General features: G+C 36.7%; 2 long non-coding RNA genes and 1 pseudogene across 2 annotated transcripts; all 3 read right to left on the bottom strand.

Moving 5' to 3' along the window:
- Positions 1-8,669: 8,669 nt before the first annotated feature.
- LOC144428354 (uncharacterized) lies at positions 8,670-10,042 on the bottom strand. Its single transcript, XR_013478302.1, has 3 exons — positions 9,658-10,042; positions 9,348-9,412; positions 8,670-8,809 (listed from the first exon to the last, which is right to left on the bottom strand). It is a non-coding gene; the product is annotated as an uncharacterized LOC144428354 (long non-coding RNA).
- A 6,021-nt stretch (positions 10,043-16,063) lies between these two features.
- Positions 16,064-16,854, bottom strand: LOC144428268 (small nuclear ribonucleoprotein G pseudogene; annotated as a pseudogene).
- Positions 16,855-20,280: 3,426 nt separating this feature from the next.
- On the bottom strand, positions 20,281-21,694 carry LOC144428068 (uncharacterized). The gene is made up of 3 exons (XR_013478040.1): positions 21,418-21,694; positions 21,110-21,174; positions 20,281-20,532 (listed from the first exon to the last, which is right to left on the bottom strand). It is a non-coding gene; the product is annotated as an uncharacterized LOC144428068 (long non-coding RNA).
- Positions 21,695-22,626: the final 932 nt, after the last annotated feature.

A 22,626-nucleotide genomic window follows, 5' to 3' on the forward strand; every position in this document is an offset into this window, starting at 1 on the left:
TCAACATCGTGTGCTCATTATCGTCTGAGGGAATCCAGATCAGAGTTACACTCTGTTAACGTGTGTTCAATAACACGGGAGTGCGGACACGCAGATAGGGTCAATAGTCCCCTATAATAGCAATTTGTAATTTATATAATTTCTTCATTGTGGTACATTTTTGTTTAGAGACAAATTTTATCTCTCGCCAGACATGTCCATGATGTCACAATTCCTTATTGATTAGTTTGTAGATTAGAATTCAGTGGTTCCCAAACTTTTTGTACCATCGCCCCCCTTTAGTAGTTTATACAACTCCATCGCCCCCCGGCACTGCAAAAAAAATTGAAAGTCTGAAACGAATATCTTACAGAACAAATACGGACAAAAATCATAGTTTATAGTGTATTTTATTGAAATGGATGAGCTTGGTGTTCTTCAGCGAGTTTCTTATTATATCTAAAATTACCCCGTTTAATAATGGAAAGGCGATTTAGTTGTTTTGATAGCAATAGTGTCACGGCTGAAAACCCCTTTTTTACCATATCAGAGGTCGTAAATGAAAGAATCCAGGGTTCTATCCTCTCAAAAACCGCCGTGTACTCTTGCCTTATAGCATTTAACTCCCTAAATTCACCCTAAAATAATAAAAACAAAATTAATTTTTTAAAACTTATAATAATGATTTAGGTACATCTCATTTATCCCTACAGCCTGATGACCTTCACCGAAATACATGATATATAACGGTCTTCGGTAAAATCCATCCCCCATTTCTCATCCTACCACGTCCTCCAGTCCGATCACCAGTCCATAGAATTAATCAGCCATTTGTTTTGGATTCGTGGACTTGGATGGCTCAGGGGTCGGCAAATTTTAAGTCGCTCGCGGGACAAAATTTAGGGTTGCTATTCTTTTGCGGATCGCATATATTTTTCAAATGTTAAAAACGGAACATCGTTCAAAAACTGCGACAATTCGTGAACTCCACTCAATCGTCTTATTAAAAAATTATTACAATGACATTTAATGTGACGCCAAGATTGGAAGATTTTCTGAATGGGCATCACTAATCCTAGTTCTTTGCTTGTTCTTTGTAATGTTCATTTCAAAAATAATTGGAACAAATATGTACTTCCAAACATCGAAGTGAATATTTTTGCATGGTTTGTGAAATTTTGATAAAGATTTTCTTTAAGAAGATACATTCTTAAAAAAAATTAAGCAGTGATGAGTCTCTCGAATAGAATATGAATTTGATTTCCTTATTGCATTGCAATAACATAAACTTTTCTGCGTGTTTCCAATTGTCTAATTATAATTAAATTGTAGGCTCGTTGAGCGAGTAGCTGTTCAATATAGTTTTTGGGATATAATAAAATTTAGTCTAAACGTGTCTCACGATAAATTCTGTTACGTAAAAAAATGTAATTTAATCCTCGAGCGTAGATAATAAATAAGATTAATTCATCGTTAAAACCGCCGTTTGGATGTTTACTAGCAAGATGCAAAAATAAACGTAACAATGCCCCCTTTCGCATCCGCTCAGACACATTCCCCACTCAGACAGACTTTCAGGCGTGGTCGTGAACATTACCTAATTTTCGCGATTTTGAATCATATTCGTTAGTTTTTACTTGTTTTTCGGAAATTTAAATAAAATAAGTCAATGTGACATCTTGTCCTTGTTTAATTACCTTGTTTAATTACAGTAATAAAAAATTAGTGTAGAAATAGCTGTGATAGACTGGGCTAAAATTCTTTATCGGTACTTTTAAAAAGCAGATTGTTGAATGGTATGAATCAGAATATTAGTTTGAAACAAATACTTCATTTTATAGGCAACAACTCGCGAAACCATTCTAAAAATGAACACCGAACATTTTAGAATCGTAAAGCATGGGAAAAATTGCCGGGGTCAAAGGTCGGGAAAAGATCCATTCAGTGAAGCGTCCCGGGCCAGATTACTACAGATTTCCCGACCACTGGGATACGCAAACCACCGTACCTTACTGCGAAGACGAGTCCAGCAATCCTTCCGCGTGTGACATCGCCCACGTGATTGAAATCTACGAAAGCACGCAGAGTACAGTAATCAAGTGCACGATGCGCCGACCAAAAACAGGTTTCGCGAAATCGCCCCCTCCCATCGCCCCCTTCGACTTTTTCGCCCCCCCCCCCCCCCTCCCTCTGTATCGTTTTCTCCCACCGGGAGGCGATATCGCCCACTTTGGGAATCACTGGATTAGATTACGCCAATTATAAAACACGTGTTTCTCAAAAACAACTGTTGTCATATTTCTAAGACCTAAGTTAGCATGAAGCGAAGAATATGAGGGTTCCATACAATGCTAGGACATTCGTTTTGAAGTAGTGAATAGGACTTTCGATTTTTGGTTTGGCTTTCCGCGTGTTAACGAGGTAGAAGTTTTTGTAATAATCTGTGACTATAACACAAATCGTAGTGATTTGCAGTTCGAGATGAACTATGCAACTCAAAATACAAAAAAATATTGAAGTTGTCGGGATTTAGTTCAGGTCAGGCCACGAATGGCTTTCCGCGTTGACGAGCGGTAAATTTTTTAACTGGAATGTACAGAAGAATGTACTTTTTAATGTAACAACATGGCTGGAGAAAATGCTCTAGTCTAGGTTACCATATTTGTTCTGTGCGCTCACCGCACAAGCAAATTCGGTAATAAATTCATTTGAAACAAGAGAGCAATGCTCAAATATATGGACACGCAGAACAATTCCCCAAAAATCATATGCGGTGACCAACGACTAACATACCGGCGGTGACTTACCAGTACCTGTATCGGGGTACCGTGACGGTACAGGGACTGTCATAGATATTTTAGGTCCTGTGACAATTGAAACATCAGTTGAAATATCTCGTGATATGAGTCAATTATGTACCGTATTATCGGATCAGGTACCGAACCACAGTCAAACATTTCAGATAAAAACGTTACTAAATAACATGCGTCAACTTAACACCAGCCGAATCGGCTACAGGGGTGGTGACTCCTCTACGACCCATGGGCCGGGGCCACGGCTCATCTAATTGGGCCACATGGGCCGTGGCCCATCAAGCTATGGGCCGCGGCCCCGTCAGGAAAAATTCAATATCTTACCAAAATTTTCAATTTTTACAAAATTGTCAATATTCGAACCAAAAAATAAATTCCTGTAGTATGTGTACCAGGTTAGGGTTAGGGCAAAATTTTGTTCAGATTTTTTACATTATAGTTCTATTATGAGTTTGGGGACTGTCTGTGTTAGCCAAGTGAATAGTTTCTTTACACAACTTGATGGGCCGCGGCCCATAGCCTGATGGGCCGAGGCCCAATTTGATGGGCCGTGGCCCCGGCCCATGGGCCGAAGAGGAGTCACCACTTCCACTCCGAATCGGGGTACAATTTTTGGTACAGTGACTGTCATAGCCGTTTAGGGCTGATGGACAATTCGACTACACGGACAACTCACCAGGCCTAGGGTGGTGTAGCCAGTCTGCGGACAATTTCATTCAAACCGCTATAAAACAAAAACCAATATATCTAACCCGTTAATTTTTTCACCGTGGGTGCATTGGCGGCATTTATTCTACACGCTAAACCTCGTATTAACTTTCTACGACAAAGGGTTGAAGCTATACAAATCCCCAAAGTACGGCACTCGAAAGACGTATTTGCGACCGAACGACCAGTGTGCGACCACGGATTTCAAGCCTTGATCATCGTTTATGCTGCGTCGAGACTATCGCATACGCAGCCATACAGCAATCAAACAGACAAAACACGGTGGTCGCAAATTGGTTGACAATTGTTGGTCTTGTGACAGCGTGAAAACATTGGGCTTCTAATTGCATTTCTGACCGTCATATATTTCAAGAACACGGTTATTTCGAACAAAACTCGTTAAATTATAAACAAAGCACCACATCACAGCAATCAAACAGACGAAAACACGGTGGCCGCAAATTGGTTGACAAAGATATTATCGACGTATCGGAAATGCACACCCCCTATTCCCTCTCCTTCAAATGTAGAAACGCGAGACTTTCAAATATGGTTAAAAGAAACACAACTCTACCCACCTGCCAAGTTTCATCTTTTTATTTCTCATATTTGTATGGATTTTCAAGCTTTTGACAGCTACGAGTTAGTTCAGTGTCACCGCGCTGTGTTACGGTACCAGAACTCCTGTCTTGTGACAGCGTGAATTGAAATTGCAAGATGGTCCGTTGGACACAAAATGGCGTCCGATATCCGCAGAACGTTTAGTGACGTCATAGCAAACAAAAACAAATCTTACAGAGCTAACAGAAATATTTGAAATAAATAAAAGTAATAGCCTTCTGGAGAAAAATTTCATCTTCAACCACTGAAAATTTCAAAGCAATTAGTCCAGTAATCGAAGAGAAAAGCGACTTTTTAAAAACGTGTCAAAGACCAAGAACAAGAACAAGAACAAGAACAAGAACAACAACAACATAATATTGAAACGATCGTTATGTCCACTACGTGTCCAAAAAGGAGACAAGAAGTTCAAAGGGTAACATAAGGTCGTTTCACAAGAAACAAGAAGTCATGATAATGGTGGAAGGGTGTCCGACCCGATACTTCGTAAAAACACTAGTGCTTGCAACTCCAGGTGTATAACTATGTTATTAAGGATTCATATATATATATATATATGTGATTAAATTCTGTATCTTAGAATATTTATCAATTAACAAATCATTAAAAAAATATGTTCCGGGCGATTTGGAATAGAGATGAATTCAACAGAAAATTGAGAACGGAAATTAACAGAATGGTGGGTTTTGACAAAGAGAGTAGGGTTTCATAGAAAACCATAGCGGGGAGGTTATTCAATCCTAAAAAACACCACCGGCGCCAAAGCCTCGCTTTGCGCTTGAAAGATCAATATATATCATAATAGTCGTCTACAAAGGAGAAATCAAAACGAAGGTGTGAGTGGAAAGAAACAAGACGAGTGAAAGGAATACTGAATGGAGGGTAAAAAAGATGGGTCAGAATAGTGAAAATATATCCGGTGAAAAGTGATTCATTCATTTATAACAAAGTAAAAGTTAGCGAAAGCTCTTATTTCCAGCTCTTTGGAGCATGCGCTTTCACAGATTGTTCAATAACTTTCAAAATTGTCATTCCGGGTGGCACGAAAACTGCCACTTTTAATTTTTGTGGTCACATTCGTCACGCAAAAGGCGAAGTCAGGGGCAGAGAAGTTGCCGAAAGAGTATTGGAAATCTTCGTGAGTTTGAAGCGCCCAGACGTCATCATCTTGATTGTCTAACTAAGACATTGCCAAAAGATGTTTTACTTTTAGGTTGTCGAGATGACGCGCCAAACCAAATGTCCTAAAGCAGATTTCACACGAACAAAACAAGTATGCCCCGATATCGCTAATGAATAATTTGCAAATTTAATAGAAATACGCAGAAAACAACACTCGTCACACGAAAGTAATAATCTGAAAATTCAGGGGATCGGGTCGCAAGTGGCATTCCCGGTTGAATGTATTTGATGGTAGTATAGTTAATATTAATTCCACCAGGAAAGCAGTCACTTGAGAATCGATGGCGGAGTACAATAACCGAATGATTCAAATATGCACTGGGCATGCGACAGAAGGGATGTTACAAAAAAAGATTTATTACATCTGCACTAGCCACGTAATGAAAAATATGAAGCTTCTATGTAGTCAACTGTGAGTGCTTTATGGGTTATTCTTGTTACAATTATGAAAAATAAATATGAAATGTTAGTGTGAAACAAGCAAAAATCTTCATAGAATTAAAATACAGCGAGATTCGCAAGATAATACTGAACATCGTATATTTTCAATGCAAGTAAATTAAGGAAGGAAACTGTATAAGTGCGTGGATACACGATGTAATGTAAATAAACAATGTTAGTTTGAAGGTTAGTCTTAAATAATTGATTAATTTTACTTAGTATTTTGAGTCAACATCAAATAATTTTCATGCGTTGCGGTAAAATAATAATTATATAATTATTATAATCGCAAAATCAATTTTTATCAACATGTTTATCCCTTATTTGTTTCTGTTCGCCACATGATTTATTCGTAGGGTAGACCCGGTAGAGGACGTCGGTGTTTGCCATGTGCGGCATGGTGTGTCCAATTGTCATTTGTAATTTTTATTTTGTTTTAGTAAAACAACTAAGTTGAGTTCACGAGTTGTCGCAGTCTTCCTAATTTCTACTTCTGATCTGTGTGAAAAAATTGGGATTCATCGGCCATCTGATCGGTTTTCAACTTTCTAATAATATGTGCAGCCCGCCAAGACTTGCAACCCTTAGTTTCGGCCCGCGAGCGTCAAAAGGTTGCCGACCCCTGCTCTACATGATTCCAAATGGGATATAAAAGTATATTTTATTTAATCACAAGCAATGATATATTTTTTATAATTCCTTTGTAACTGTTCTCCAATTTTATGATTGACACATAATTTCAGACCAATATTTACTCTTAACAACTGATAACAAGAGATCGCCATATTGTTTACCTCATGGACAGTTATATTGCTGGTTGTATTTTACGTGAGCATAGCAGCATCACCATCTAATGACTGATGTACGTATTTATGCATCAAATAGTTTGAGAAATAAGCCATTATGCGATTCAATCTTTCAGGCGGATAAAAAATCACCAATAAATATATACGAGGCTCGAGGAACCCCGGTGTAATTGATATGTATAAATTGGTTGCCAGATTATATTTGTTATATGTTTGAAATATGTCAATCAAAAATGTATATAAATACAACAACTTGACGCCGAACACCTCGGATTTGAATATAAACTCACGCAACTCCTGGAATATACTGGCGTAACTATGGCTGAAAACCACAGTTATAAACAAGATATGGAAATTTTAAAATACGAAATTTTAATAATATTCAATGAATATAAAAATTTTGCGGCAAAATTTTCAAGTATTTGATTCTTGATTCATTTTGAATAAAACAAAATAATTTTGCAGTTCATTGAATAACGAGAAATAATTTCTACTTTCTGAATCCGTATGGAAGTTCAATTGAAGAGACCACTCACGCATGTAAAAATTATAAGTCAGTTCAATAACAGAAATACATCTTATCGTTAGTCTTATCAACTGAAAGCTAAAGTAGAAACGCAATTAGGCTTTATTTGATTGCTGCCTGATTGCTTTCAAATCCTGGAGTGGATTTATTTAAATTATCTTCTTTTCAGTTATTTTATCGTTCAAAACACACCGTAAAGAGATTTGGGCTGTTTCGTGAATATTTTCATTAAAGTTAAAAGCTACCCTGTTCTTTATGAGGACGAATGAGATATACTTTATGAAATTTATAATCACATTTTAAAAGTAACAAACTGTATTTACTGTGAATGACACTGAAATTTAATGAAATGTATTCATTTGTAATGTATTCATTTCATTTTTGAATTCTGATTTTTTATACAGGTTACAGTAGACATAAATTATAAAAACTGGATAAACTTACAAAAAAAAAATGCGAAAACTGGACACCCATTTATTGAACATCCCATTCAGAGGGATAGATCCAGTCATGAATCGAAACTGCAGTTTCGATCGATAAGTCGTCGGTCTCCGACCGATATTCTTGTTTATGCATTGATAAATATATGTTCTTTGCCAATTGTTTAACAAAAAATTGTTTCACGCAGATTGCTAAATTCATTTTCATTTAACAAACAATATTTTCATGAGTTTCCTGACACTATTTTGCGTTATTTTGAAACATATATAGATATTGTTTATTGATTTTTTGGCATATTTGATTGCAGTTCGCCAGGATGATGCTGGAATCTAAACAGAACACATATCGTTTTACTTTTACCTATCGATGAAAGGGCCAACATTTCCAGTTGGATAATTCAAAATACCGGTACGAAAAATTAAATATTCGATATCTAGATAATCATCTGAATATTACGCAATTAGGAAATATATTTTTGACAGACTGCGTAGAGACGTACTGCAGTTTTGGGGGGAAACGGAAGGAGGAGAATGGGTAAGAAAGCTTTTAGGTGTTCAATAAACACGCCATTTATTTTATTTTCATGTTATTTTAACTTTTTTAAGATTGGCTGTGATGTGTGTACGCGGCGGTTTCATGTTTTCTCTTTTCAGATTTTTCTCTGACATGTCCGGGATTTTAGTGGTAAAATTTGCGTCAAAAAGAAATTTGAAAAGTGCTTACATGTCAGGGATTTTCGAATACGGTAAATCCTCGAGTTTTTAGACATTGCGCATCCACGAAATCCTAATTTTGTGCAACACTGATTGCGTTGCATTCAGATATTTGGGTTGTCACGTATGACCTGGATTGCCAGCATTTTGTTATCGGTATTTTACTACGTGTACTTTATTCCGTGTTTGGGTTTAGTCACTAGTGCTAGAGATTAATCAACAATTTTGCTCTTTTTGTTTGTTCTGTAAATATTCTATTCTCACGAGGAAGCGATGACAGCTTGTGCCTTTGGTTACATCGTGAATTTATACCATAATACTGTACAGTATAAGTGTTTTGGTTGCAAAATTGGTCAAAGTGGCTCATTAAAATTTCGTCATGGATTTTGTTATTCTAGATATGGTAACCCTACCATACATGACAAAATAAAATATCGAGTTTATCATTTAGTATTGATTATAAATACACGAAAAATTCTAATAGTACACTTATATTGAATGCAATTGTGGTAATAATCCTTTTTGCATGCAGTTAGAGTTCTGCTGCCGCTTAATCTACATCAAGAGCTGCAGTCGTTACTAAAAGAAAAATGAATGTGTAAACTGCTATTCAAAAGATTAGTCTAGCGAAAACTACTATTCAGCGGGTTATTAGATCCACTGTATGACAAGTACACACACACAACCCCTATTGTTTTATCGCTACCGTGTTTCCCCGATTCATTCATCAAACAGAAAATTACGAAGTAGAGAATTACGAGAGTTCCAAATATTCAAAAATCCGGTATTCATTTACTAATAAATACCTCGTTTTTTATTTAAAATATTAAAAAAGGAGTAGAAAGACTTCTTGCTATCGACTAGTTAACAGAATGCGTTATTGACTATGTCTTATTTTGAAGAAAGGGCCTTCTTTTATATTAAAATCATTTTTTAAAATTCATTTTCGAGGGAAACACGATAATAGTGTAATATTTACCACCCCGTAAATTAAGAAACACTTCCTTACAATGAATATTGAACATGGAAGTAGGAAATGTTTTTTTTTGTTGAACAAATTATAATGAACATTGTTCATTCATTTATTATACAAGAACTGGACTAGAAAATGTATTACCTTCTTCTTCTACCTCTCTGACTACTACCTCCTCGCGTCCCCATACTGATCTCCGCCTATCAAATCTGTAAACAATAGCAAATAAACGTTGTCAAAAAAAAATTAAATAAGTAGAGAAACGATTTAACGAAGATTGTCTAGTATTAGCTTTACATATTATGCCTCATATCCAAACATATTCATCTAATCTACGTAAAAGTACTACACCATGGCAGAAGAAGAGTTTATTAGTATCTATGTGACTGGTATCAAAACGTACAAATCCACCACAAAACTAACATTTTACTTACTGAAAATCTAATTTACTCACGTTGTTCTTGGATGCGCCTCAAATTCGAAATCATCGGATCTCTCTACGGCCGTGTCCTCTCTTTGACCAAACGCCACAAAGGATAGAGAGGACAGAACCAAACAGCATATGACAGTTCCCAAAAGGTATTTTCTTAAATCCATTTTGCTGACAACTGTTTTCGATATTGGTTGTGGTTTGAAAGAATTTTGGAAAACGGAATCACTTCAGACCGTTAAATTTAAATGTGATTGAGTTTTTGAGTCCTATTGTTTATGAATAAATAGTCGAAATGTAGATAGAACTTATCTCCTTGCGTATATTTGACAAAATTCAAACAGTTATATAGGCGTTGTACGACTATATCCTTTCCGGTATGCAACTGAAACTACCGGGATAAAACGTCATTGAGTTGATTTAACATCCTGATCTGCAAATAAGATTATCAGTAACGTCACGAAACATGCAACGATTGTCATCTTCCTAATCATGCGAGGTGTACAGATATTGTTTTTTTAAATTTGTTGACGTTGTTTTCCATCATTTTATACCTAATTTCTCAAAAGTCGGAGCCATTTTAATAGGCTCGCTCACATAACTATTAATGAGAACAAACCTAGACTTATATGAACTTGAAACTATGCATTTTGTGTAGTTGTCCTGATTATAAAACTACTGTCTCTACGAAACTGTATTTTGGGGACAATCAAATGGAAATTAGAACCAATCATCCACCTTATTATACGGTGATGTGAATTTCCACTTGGGATATTCTTGCTGCACTGCGTTGATTAAACTCATCTTGATTGTAAGTTAGAAATCCTGTGATAGTTTGAAAAATATTATTCATTGTGCTATCGTTAAGATATTATGTAACCTAGTATTTCAATGCGACGCAAAACCTGTTAAATAATCGTATAGAATTGCCAAGTAAAAGTGGACACGAACTCAACCGACCCTTTGTAAGTTTTCCCAACGCGATGTTTGTCTTCCGCAGTTCATGGTCTTACTGGAAGCGTAAACTCACGAACTTTGACGCAATCTTGAGTATGAAGGTCGGTTCGAGAAAATTGGAAAGAAAGGGAAGTTATTTCTCAGGAATATTGAGATGAGTATGCAAACGTAATTTCGGTTTTCGTTCGCTAATAGGATGGAACAGGAATACGATTAAAAAAAGAGGAAAATAATCATCAAGCAATGAGATGGGATATAACCCACAGTTTACTTATTATTAATATCAGGATATGAAAGTGTAATAAATACATTGAGTGTAAAGAGAATTGCCCATTTGGACACCAAAGATGTTCGGAGTCGGGCTCTGACCGATAGCTGTGGACTGACCAATATTTTAGCTTGAACTGGAATCGGTGACTACTGCGAGATTGTGATATTGATATTTTCAAATACAATTAATGTATATTGAAAAATAATGAGCATAAAATATAAGCAAAAGACTTTGGCCAACCGACCCACAAAGTATGATTGTTAGCTACTCACGTGACAAGGTAACAAGAATTGCACAATAAATATAAAAACGACAAATGAATTACATCATGTTGGGGCTCATATTGAATTCACAAAATGTAAACCATGTATGAATTAGATTCAAAAAGGTATTAATGACATCAGAGTTGGGCAATCTTTTCACTGAGAAATAAGATGACATTAAGATAACGCACTCTGGCAAAGGCAAACATCAATTACAATTTCATAGTAGAGAGATTCTATAGAGAGATAGTAGAGATTTGCTTTAGATTCTAAACGAATCTAAAGCAAATTCACGTTGGCAGTTGTACAAAATTTTATAAAAGATCGGCGCTCCATTAGTATGTGCACCAAGATGGCGCACAACCTGATAACCCTAACCTGGTACACATACTATGTTCAGGTTGTGCGCCATCTTGGTGACTACGGGAGCACCAAATGATTCATATTTCACATAGTAAAGTCAACAGAGCATTGTAAGTCCACAAGCAGAAATTCACCAATCATGAAATGAAAAAATTTGAATCACTCAAGATGTATTATGGAATTACTAGAGACATGAAGATACTTATGGGAGATGCGAATGCCAAGGTAGGGAAATTGACCACAAAATGTGAAACACATGGACAGTTTGGACCCGGATACAGAAATGATAGAGGAAATGAACTGATTGATTTCCGTACAATCAACAATCTTGTTGTTACAAACACCTGTTTTCAACATCACCCAAGGCGACTTTACACCTGGATATCACCGGATGGAAAAACAAGAAATCAAATAGACTACATCATGATCAACAAAAGCTGGAAAGCTTGTATAAAAATGGCAAGACCTACCCCGGGGCTGACTGGAACAGTGACCCCCAGCTAATTGTGGCGAAATGCAAAGTAAGGCTAAAAAAAATACATAAATCCCCACCGCCTCAGAGATTTGATACCACTTTGATTGACAATGAATACACTGTTGATGTAGAAAATAAACTTGAGGAATTACTTAGGTGCGAAGAAGAGAAAAGTCCAAATGAAATATGGGATTCAGGAAACACATCATACTCGAAATTGCCAAGGAAAAACTCCCCAAATAGAAACAAAGAAGGTTTTCGTGGATTTCTAACGAAACATTGAAAGAGGTAGAAAAAAAGAACGATCAAAGCATGTGGCCGCTTCAAATCAGAAAACTGAACGGCATACAAGCAACAGAATGCAGTTGTCCAGAGAATGATGCGGAGAGGCAAACAACGTGCAATTTATGAACAATGCAAACATTTAGAAAAGAAATCGGTTACTAACTCTACAAAAAACTCATACAATATTGTCAAAAATTTGACCAGAAAGTTCAAACTAGGTACTGATGCCTAAAACAGGGGTGTCAAACTCGTGGGTCTTCAAGGGCCGCATTGCATTTTGGGAATAGCGCCAAAGGCCGCAGACAGTTTTTGATAATGTATACCTGTATCATATTTTCAGATTGGTTCTATTTGTGATATACATTGTGATGTAATTAAACAGCCGAATGAAGTTTTGCTCTTTTCTCAAATTTCAATTGCCATTTACATATTTCACTATCATTGCAATTTACTGTATTTATTACAAAAAATCATAATTTTTCATATATAACTATCCAATACATTTTTGAACAAGAAAAAAATAATACACACACTAAAAATGACTTGTGGGCCGCATGTTTGACACCCCTGCTATCAAAGACGAGATTGGAGAAATGCTGACTGAAGGCCCACAAGTTAGAGAACGATGGGAGACATATTGTAAAAATCTATACAATAAATCAACACCCGACTAGTCTACCAACACGAAAGGGTGCAACAAGAAGATGAACCCCCACAAACATATGCAGAAGTTGAAAAGAAGAAGATTAGGGACTCGAAGGCGGATAAATCTCCAGGAATAGATGATCTTCCAGTTGAACTTCTGAAGAAAGGAGGTAGCAACGTCATCCACTATTTTTTCACAAATTGTGTACAGCGATTTGGAAACAAAAAGTATTGCCGTCTGACTGGAAAACATCAATATTCGCCATACTTCCGAAAAAGGCGACACTTCTTAATGCAGCAATAACCGAACTATCTATCGCCTTGATTAGTCATCATAGCAGTAAAATTATCTTAAAAATCATAGCAAATCGGATGCAGAACAGGTTAAGTACCGAAATAGCAGAAGAACAGACTGGTATTAGACCAGGAAAAGGAACTTGGGACCAAATACTCAACCTGAAAATGAAACGGGAGGTAGGAACAGACGTTTATCTCTGTTTCATCGACTATAGAAAAGCTTTCGACACAGTGGTACAAGTAGTCCTATGGAATGTCATGGCAGACATTGGATTCCCCATACACATAATCGATCTCATCAGAAACTTGTATAACTCCAAGAAAGAAACAATAAGAACGACACACTTTTTTGAAATTGGCCAGGATGTTAGACAAGGATGCATATACCCCACCTTTTAAATATATATTATATATGCAGAGCAAGTAATGCGCGAAGCACTCCAACATATCCCAACAGGAAATCAGGAATCAAAATTGGCGGAAGAGTCATCAACAACCTGAGATACGCTGATGATGTAGTCCTGATTGCACCAAGTATGCAGGAGCTACAAGATTTCCCCAACAAGGTAAAGGCTGCCAGCGCAGCAGCAGGACTCTTCCTCAACGTCAGCAAAACAAATGTAATGGAAATAACACAGACACCAAATTATATAAATCTAATTGTGGACAACCAAAATGTTGAAAATGTACAATATTTCAACTATCTGGGTACAGTTTTTACAGACAATGTAGTTGACACCAAAGAAATAAGACGTCGTATTGCAATGGCGAAGAGAACGATGATTGCGTTAACCAATAGTTGGAGAAATAGATCCATTTCACAACGCACAAAAAGTAACTTCTACAAGCATTGGTATTCTCAATAGCAACATATGATATAAGAAGAAAATTGCTGCTTTTGAATTGTGGTCTACCGAAGACTTCTGCGTGTAGGCTGAGTGGACAAACGTACAAACGAGAATATCGGTCAGAGACCGAAGACTTATCGATCGAAAGTTAGGGGATCCCCCAAAACAGAAACTGCAGTTTCGATTCGAAAAATTCTGCAAACCCGAACTGGATTGTTTTGATTAGTTTTCAGCCAATATCAGAAATGTAGGAAACAATAGCCAACTCCCCATGTCGTCGAAATACTACTCGAGGAAATACTTTTATGAAGAATTCTGCAAATCCGAACTGGATTGTTTCGATTAGTTTCCAGCCAATAGCCTATTTCTGTATTTACCAATCCTATAGTTTGTGTTAAATACAACGGCGCTAACCCAGGTTGCGACGGCTATTCAAACACAGCCTAGCGATATTTTGGTGAGGAATTCTGCAACCCCGAACCTGATTTAGGGATATGGACATTGCTTAAACTTTAAGGAGTAATTATAAGTAACGAGATACGATCTCGCGGCGTGTATCCTTCGCTCTGACTCAATAGTGTGGAAAATTTCTCGAAGGAAACTTGCGCATCGCGACGACGTCAAAGTTACAAGAGAGATATAGACAAGGCTCAAAGATTAATCACGAGATACGATCTAGCGGTGTGTATCCTTCGCTCTGACTCACTAGCGTGAAAACTTGCGCATCTGATACGCACACACACATTCAGCGCGTCTCGAAAATCTCTCGATTTGTGAAAATCCAGATCTCTCCATCACTAATTAATTAATAACTCGCTAATTATACGACATAATTCATCCAAAATCAATAGGCTTCTGGTCCGAGATATGATGAATGCACATGCAAAATTTGGAGCAGATTCAACCACGCCTTCGTGAGATATCGCATGCATCTAACAGACAGACATACCTACATACATACAGACAAATACCTATCAATATAATTACCGATCTTAAGATCGATAAGTAATGAATTATGGGGAAGATTGGACTATGCCAAAGACCGCTGGACAACATCAATGACAGGAAATTGCGATTTTTGGGGCATGTGGCCAGAACAGACGACCTAACCAACGTCTTGCTCTTCGGTAAAACCCCCGACAAAAGAAGACGTGGGAGACCAAAAACAGGAATGTCAGACAACGTGAAGGACATCGCAGACATAAGCATGCTTGAGTTGCTCAGAATGGCACAAAACCGGAAACAATGGTGGCGATTCGCGAAGAGTGCCACGGCTGGTCAGTGATTGCCATTCCGTCAAAGAGAGAGATTTGTGTAATTATAAATCATTGCAAGACTGATTCAAAATGCAGGTAAGTCATATGTAGGTGGTTAGGCCAAAAACACAAATCATGTATGCGAGTTAGAGCGTTCATGCATATTCCAGAAGATCACTTGCTTGCAAGTTAAAGTGGTATGCCGTTCCTAAAATCGCTTTAAATATTCACCAAATGAATCTAATTATTCCAATTATGGTTATGTGGGTTGACATTTCCTTTGTGTCCGATTCTCTGCTCGCTTGGAATTGGAAAGAATTGGGCATTCTGATGCCATTGCGAGTGAGACACATACTTCTGCATACTTCAGAAGTTATTGTACGATCGTTATTCAGTCAAGGCACACGATATTGCTTTTGTTATGTAATAATATGCTCTACCGGCCTCGCCCAAGCTCAAATACTACCTGTATTGTATTTTGCGCGTACACAGTACTGTATTATACTCGTTTTAAAAGCGCACAACATGCGCTGCAGGAAACTGGTTTAAGGCAATATTTTGAGGTATGTTATTATATTCTCAGACTTGGTGACGCGATCGACTACTCAAGACGTGGCGATCGACGAGTTGGCCACCCCTGTTTTATACGATCCCTATGGCTATAATGCTTGAATGCGAAATAGTTTTAAATGCGGTGCTCCTTTGTTTTCATAGTGTTTCGATGTGCTGACGCCTGGCAGTAAACCTGATAATACATACAGACATAGGTGTCACTTGATCTCACAATCAATTTTATTTTGTCACTCTGAAACAAACAAGAAACAAAACAACAAAGGGCAAACAAAATACAGAGGACCTGGAGGACGGGCATAACTTAATAATGAAGTTAAATACGTACAGTACGTGCACGTCCCCCCAAAACACTCAAGACACAATAAAACAAAAACACGATGTGACATCGGACAATATCTTATAAATTCAAATTAAAATGTGAGACGTGTATGTGCTTTTCCTACAGATATATGGATTAAAGAACACTCGCTGCCGAAAAATGGTGATGCTGTAGGCCTAGTTCAATTACGTTGCAAAAGTGACACAGTGACAAACTTTTTTTACTAAAAAACAAGCTTGGTAAATGGATTGAATGTTCCATAGCAGTCTATGCACAAATCATGGATTGGGGTGTTGGGTTCTTTTGTCGTTTTCAGTTAGTTCACTTTAAAATCATTGTATCCGTTCCAATGCTTCCAACATTAATATCAAATTTCCACGAATGACCACCATTCAGCCATTCCAACAGGTCCATCTTTTCTACGCTCTGTTCCATCATCCACGTGTAGATTCATAAAAGGATCGAAACCTCGCAATATACCCGCAACAGATCGTCCACCATTTAACTTTAAATCCAATCTTTTATCCATAAACTTCTTTAATTCCAGTGGATGGGCTTTGCTCATGTTGATATTACGCGATACAGATTATAGATACCGAAACATACAACGAGTAGCATTCACCAGTCTTTTCCAAATGACACGTCCGCACCCGACGAAGGTCGGAGCGACTGCATCTCTGATGTTTTATTTAACATAGTAATGAGTGTGTGCTAGTCACAGCTAGTGTACGTAATACCGCAGACTTTGCAATGTTTATATGCGGTTGTAGGGCTGTAGTGAACACTATAATTGTAAAATACATGTAGTTTGGGATTCAGCAATGTTTAAATGTGAGTTTGGAAAACATGATAATGCCTATAGATGTGTGTCTAATAGGGATGCGACAAGATTCGGACTCGTGCTCGGATTCGTGGCCGAATCTCTCGTAATTTGATACTCGGATTCGGCCCGAGTCTTTGATGATTTTACCCGAGTCCGGGATATCATACGTCACGATAGTCAAGCGCAGACTGGTGGCGGATTCGACGAGAAATTCAACTTTTTCGTTCTGTTTTGCCACGAGACTGTCCAGTCTATTTTCTCTACGGTGAAATTAAAACTAGGCGCCAAAACTACAAATTCACGACGCCGTGAGAACAAAAAAATGTCAGCGAAAGTCAGCTGAATAAATTCCAGTGTTGCGCGTGTAGCTTGCCTTCCAGTGCCAAACGTCGTTTAGTGAATGTTTACCACGTCCTATTTCAAGCATATACTTGCTAACCCTCTAACAGTGATTAATCCGTAATCAGCGGTAACCATGTCGCGCTGTTCGCCTTTTATCGTTCCATAAATGATCTAGCTATTTCCGGAGAGAAACAAATGTTAGAAATAAAACGATAAAATAGTGAAAATTACGGTTCTTTTAAGAGAAAAGTACAACTCGCAGATGTCAGTGGCGTTACAATCGTATATATGTACAAAAACAATCTCGCAAGTCGCATCGATTAAATGTGCATAAATTTGGAGACTATTACTCGTGGTAATTGGATGTTAATCGGGCCGACTTTTTATTTTTATTCTTATTTAAATACACTGCGATTAGTGACGGGCAAAATCGAATTTTTCCTGATCGAATAATTCGACTACCGTATTTCTTTTAATTTACCGATAGTAGAAAATTACTAGAAGACTGGAGACTCGATAACAACACGGCGTCTTTACTTCTTATCCGTAATTTTATCACAATCGTGAATTGTTTTTTTGTCACCGCGATCATTTCGGCGACCGACATCCTAATTATGGTTGGTAAACTATATTTTTAAAGCACCCTTTTTCACTATCAGTTCTCACGCTACACCGGACATCGAAGTTTCGTTTTTATATTTCAGGCATAAGTGTGAGTACAAATCGGCGAAGATATTAAAGACAGCTATTAATTAGTGAATTCATAAATATATTAATTTTATTCTGGCCTCATCTTCTGGATTTGATCTTCCATATCACAGTTTGTAAATTACGGTCCCTATTTTAAGCGAACAATACCTATCGTGGCTGTGTTATTTTAATATTAGATAATAAATAAAAACTCCGGAAATTTACCATTGCGTGCTGTTTCGAGTTGTGGCATTTCTACCTAGTCGAAACAATATTTCCATATAATACATAATTTACCTGCCTCACTTAATCTGGTTTGACGTTTCTATATGTGAAAAGGTGTTGGCGCGCTTTATGCGAAATTGGGAATTGTTAAGATAACGATAGGCGCAGAAAGAAAACCATAACAATTCTCACATTTATCGTTTCTTGTCTGTTAGCGAGAGTCGTATGTGAATTCTCACTCGTAACTCTCACTTCTAAATTAATGTTAATAAATTTGATTTTGCTTTTCAAAGCGCCGTTATTAGTATTAATGAAAATGATTGTGTCATACAGCCGTAACTTAGCATATAACACATTTCGTCTTTTGCGTCTCTCTTATTGAATCAAAATCAACAATTACACATTCTTATTTTCCGCGGATTCGACAATCGCTATTGATGGTTGTCAAACGAAGAATAGCTAGCTATTTTGTTACGATGTATTTATAAGATACATTTATTCGATGCTTCCACAGTTGGCAATTCTTTATTAATATCTCAATTATCACGGAGATGGGCGTCTGTATCAGCGCCGATTAAAAAAGATAACATATGAGTAAAAATTTCCCATAAAAAATTTGTTCCAAACGTGTGGGTTATGGCCCGTATTTATCGTGACAGGACACGAGCACGGCGTCTTCAGCAGTCGAAGCGGCGGTAGATCAGAGTTACGTAACAAAGTATTCCTTCGACGGGGAATATGACCTATTTATTCTAATTTAAACTAGTCGCTCAGAGAATGATTGCCTCGAAAGCAATAGTGTTTATGTGCAACGTTTTTAAATTACATAGTCTTTTCATGCAGAATGTTTAATTTACGGGTAATATACGAGAACAACAGCATCACTTTAGGTATTTGTTTGTAGCTATGTAAAAGTATTGGACTCGGGACTCGGACACGAGTCCAGCACAAATACTCGGAATTCGGCCGAGCCGAACCTTTTTGTATTCGTCGCATCCCTAGTGTCTAATGAACATAAAATATCTCAATGCAGCACGTTTTTGATTTTGCTGCTGTAATAAACACTAAAATATATAAAAATCAGATTTGTCAACAGGAGCGAAGCAGGAGTTTTTCTTGTTCGGAGTCGAACTCCGATTTCAAATACAAACATGAACAGATATGTTATTTTTATACATACCGTTGACAGGAACTGATAGCTACCGGTACGTTTAGCCTGGTCTATTGCGGCTTTTTGGAGATCATCTTAGAATATTGCAGGATAGGATGTGATTTTCATATTTGTCCTGGGGAAGAGGAAAATGTTAAAACGGCTTTGCAGCAGTTGCCAGTCTCGGAAAAAGTTCGATTCACAGTCTTTTAGATGTTTTGATGGGCCAATATAAAACACCGTCGCACATACATTCCAAAATATAGTCAAATGCACCCCGGATTCAAATTATCAAGATAATACAAACGTTTGCAGGTAACGAATTTTTTTTTAAATTTTTTTTTTTTGAATAATTGGAATGTGACGAAATAAATCCAATGTAACTGTAATTTTATATTTATGGAATTATCAATAATTTGCGAAAGGATTTCGAGAGCTGTTCAGAAATTCATCACGGCCACCGTTTTCCTATGTGGTTAGGCTATATTTCGCGTCGTTTCAGACATGGTTGTAAACATTGACTCACTTCTCTCAGTTTTGAAAGTTAATTATCAGCTTTTTTTACAGAAGGCTATGTCTTAAACATTTTTGTGTTTGGTCTAAAGCTCCAAAATACACTACGATCCTGAATATATATATAAGCAAATGGTTTCCAGTTAGGGGTTCACGAGCATACTGAAGTTCCCAGAGAGATTTTGAAGGGACACCAGCTTTGCCTTCATAAGATGGATTTATCGCTATTGTGGTCTTGCTTGAAAATACGAAAAATCTCTACTTAAAAAATTCTGCAACCAAGTAACACAACATCTGGAACAACATCTCATATACGGAAAGGTTAATTTCCGTCAAAGTACGCGCCCTAAAACGTACTTTCGAACGAATGTAAATTTTTTTTATCTGAGGAAGTATTTTTACGCTGTGTGTTTTTTTTATGTGAGGACATACATCGCACAATAAAATATCGAGTTTATTATTTAATATTAAATTAAATTGCAAGAAAACATTCTATTGTACACTTAAATTTAATGCAACTGCGGTAATATAATTCTTTTTGCATGCGGTAAGAGTGTTTAGTTGTCTGCTGTCGCTGAAACTACATCAAGAGCTGCAGTCGTCACTAAATGAAAAATGAATGTGTAAACTGCTATTCAAAAGGTTATTCTAGCGAAAACTACTATTCAGCGGGTTATTATATGCACAGTATGACAAGTATACACGCATGACAAGTACACACAACCCCTATAGTTTTATCGCTGCCGTGTTTCCCCGATTCATTCATGTAACAAAAAATTACGATATAGAGAGTTTCAAATGTACAAAAAACCGTAGTCCATATACTAATAAATAACACATTTTTCATTTAAAATAACTGATAAACATAGATTATTATTTATTCAAAAGGAGTAGAAAGACCTCTTGCTATCGACTAGTTAAACAAAATGCGTTATTGACTATGTCTTATTTTAAAGATAGGGTTTTTATTAAAATCTTTTTTAAAATTCAGGCTATGTCCTATTTTTGGGAAAACACGATACTAGTGAAATATCTATAACCCCGTAAATTAGGAAACACCCCCTCTTAAAATGAATACCTGTTGAACATGGCAGTAAGAAATGTGTTTGTTTCTTGAACAAATTATAATGAACTTTGTTTATTTATTTATTATACAAGATATAGACTAGAAAATGTGTTACCTTCTTCTTCTGCCTCTTTGACTTCCTCCTTGTGTATCCACATTGGAAACGGAAACCTATGAAATCTGTAAAAAATAGCAAATAAACGTTGTCAAAAAAAAATTAATGAAGTAGAGAAATGATTTAACATAGATTGTCGTCTAGTATTAGCTTTACATATGCATCCTACCCATACATATTCTTCTAATCCATGTAAAAATTCTACACTATGGTAGAAGAGTTTGTTGGAATCTATGTGGCTGATATCAAAATGTACAAATCCACCACAAAACTGAAAATTTTACTTACTGAACATCTAATGTACTCACGTTGTTATTGAATCCAGCCCAAATTCGAAATCATCGGATAGCTCTACGACCGTGTCCTCTCTTTGACCAAACGCCACAGAGGTTAAATAAGATAGAACCAAACAGCAAATGGCAGTAACCAAAAAATATTTTCTTAAATTCATCTTGCTAAAAACTGTTTTTGATATTGGTTGTGATTGAAAAGAATTTTGGAACGGACTCGTCTCAGACCGCTAAATTCAAATGTGATTGAATTTATTAAATCTTATTGTTTATGAATAAATAGTCGAAAGGCAGATAGAACCTTCCCTCTTGTGTATATTTGACAAAATTCAATACAGTTATATAGGCGTTGTACGACTATAACTTTTCCGGTATGCAACTGAAACTACTAAGACACAACGTCATTGAATTGATTCAACAGCCTGATTTGCAAATAAGATTATCAGAAATGTCACGAAACATACAACGATCGTCATCTTCTAATTCTGCGAAGGGTCCAGATATATATTTTTTTTAATTGCGACGTTGTTCTTCATATCATTTTACAACAAATTTCTCAAAAGTCGGAGCCCACATAACTATTAATGAGAACAAATCTAGACTTATACGAACTTGAAACTATGCATTTTGTGTAGTTGTCCTGAAAATAAAACCTACTGTCTCTATGAAACTGTATTTTTGTGACTATCAAATGGAAATTAGAACCAATCATTCACCTTATTCTACGGTGATGTGAATGTCCACTTGGTATATTCTTGTTGCACTGCGTTGTTTAAACTAACTCATTTTGACTGAAAGTTAGAATTCCTGTGATAGTTTGAAGAAAATTTATCATTGTGCTATTGATGAGATAATATATAACCTAGTTCTTCAATGCGATGCGAAACTTATTAATTAATAGTATAGGATTGCCAAGTAAAAGTGGACACGAACTCAACCGACCCTATGTAAGTTCCCCAACGCGATGTTTGTCTTCCGCAGTTCATGGTCTTACTGAATGCGTAAAGTCACGAACTTTAACGCAATTTCGAGTATGAAGGTCGGCTCGAGAAAATTGGAATGAAAGCGAAGTTATTTCTCAAGAATAATGAGATGAGTATGCAAACGTAATTTCGATTCTTGTCTGCTTATCAGGATGGAACTGGAATATGATTAAAAAAAAGTGGAAAATAATTATCAACCAATGAGATGGAAAAACCCTTCAGTTTTTAAACCCTCATGTAGCCA

Source organism: Styela clava, chromosome 10 (genome assembly GCF_964204865.1).
Source record: "Styela clava chromosome 10, kaStyClav1.hap1.2, whole genome shotgun sequence".
Lineage (NCBI taxonomy): Eukaryota > Metazoa > Chordata > Ascidiacea > Stolidobranchia > Styelidae > Styela > Styela clava.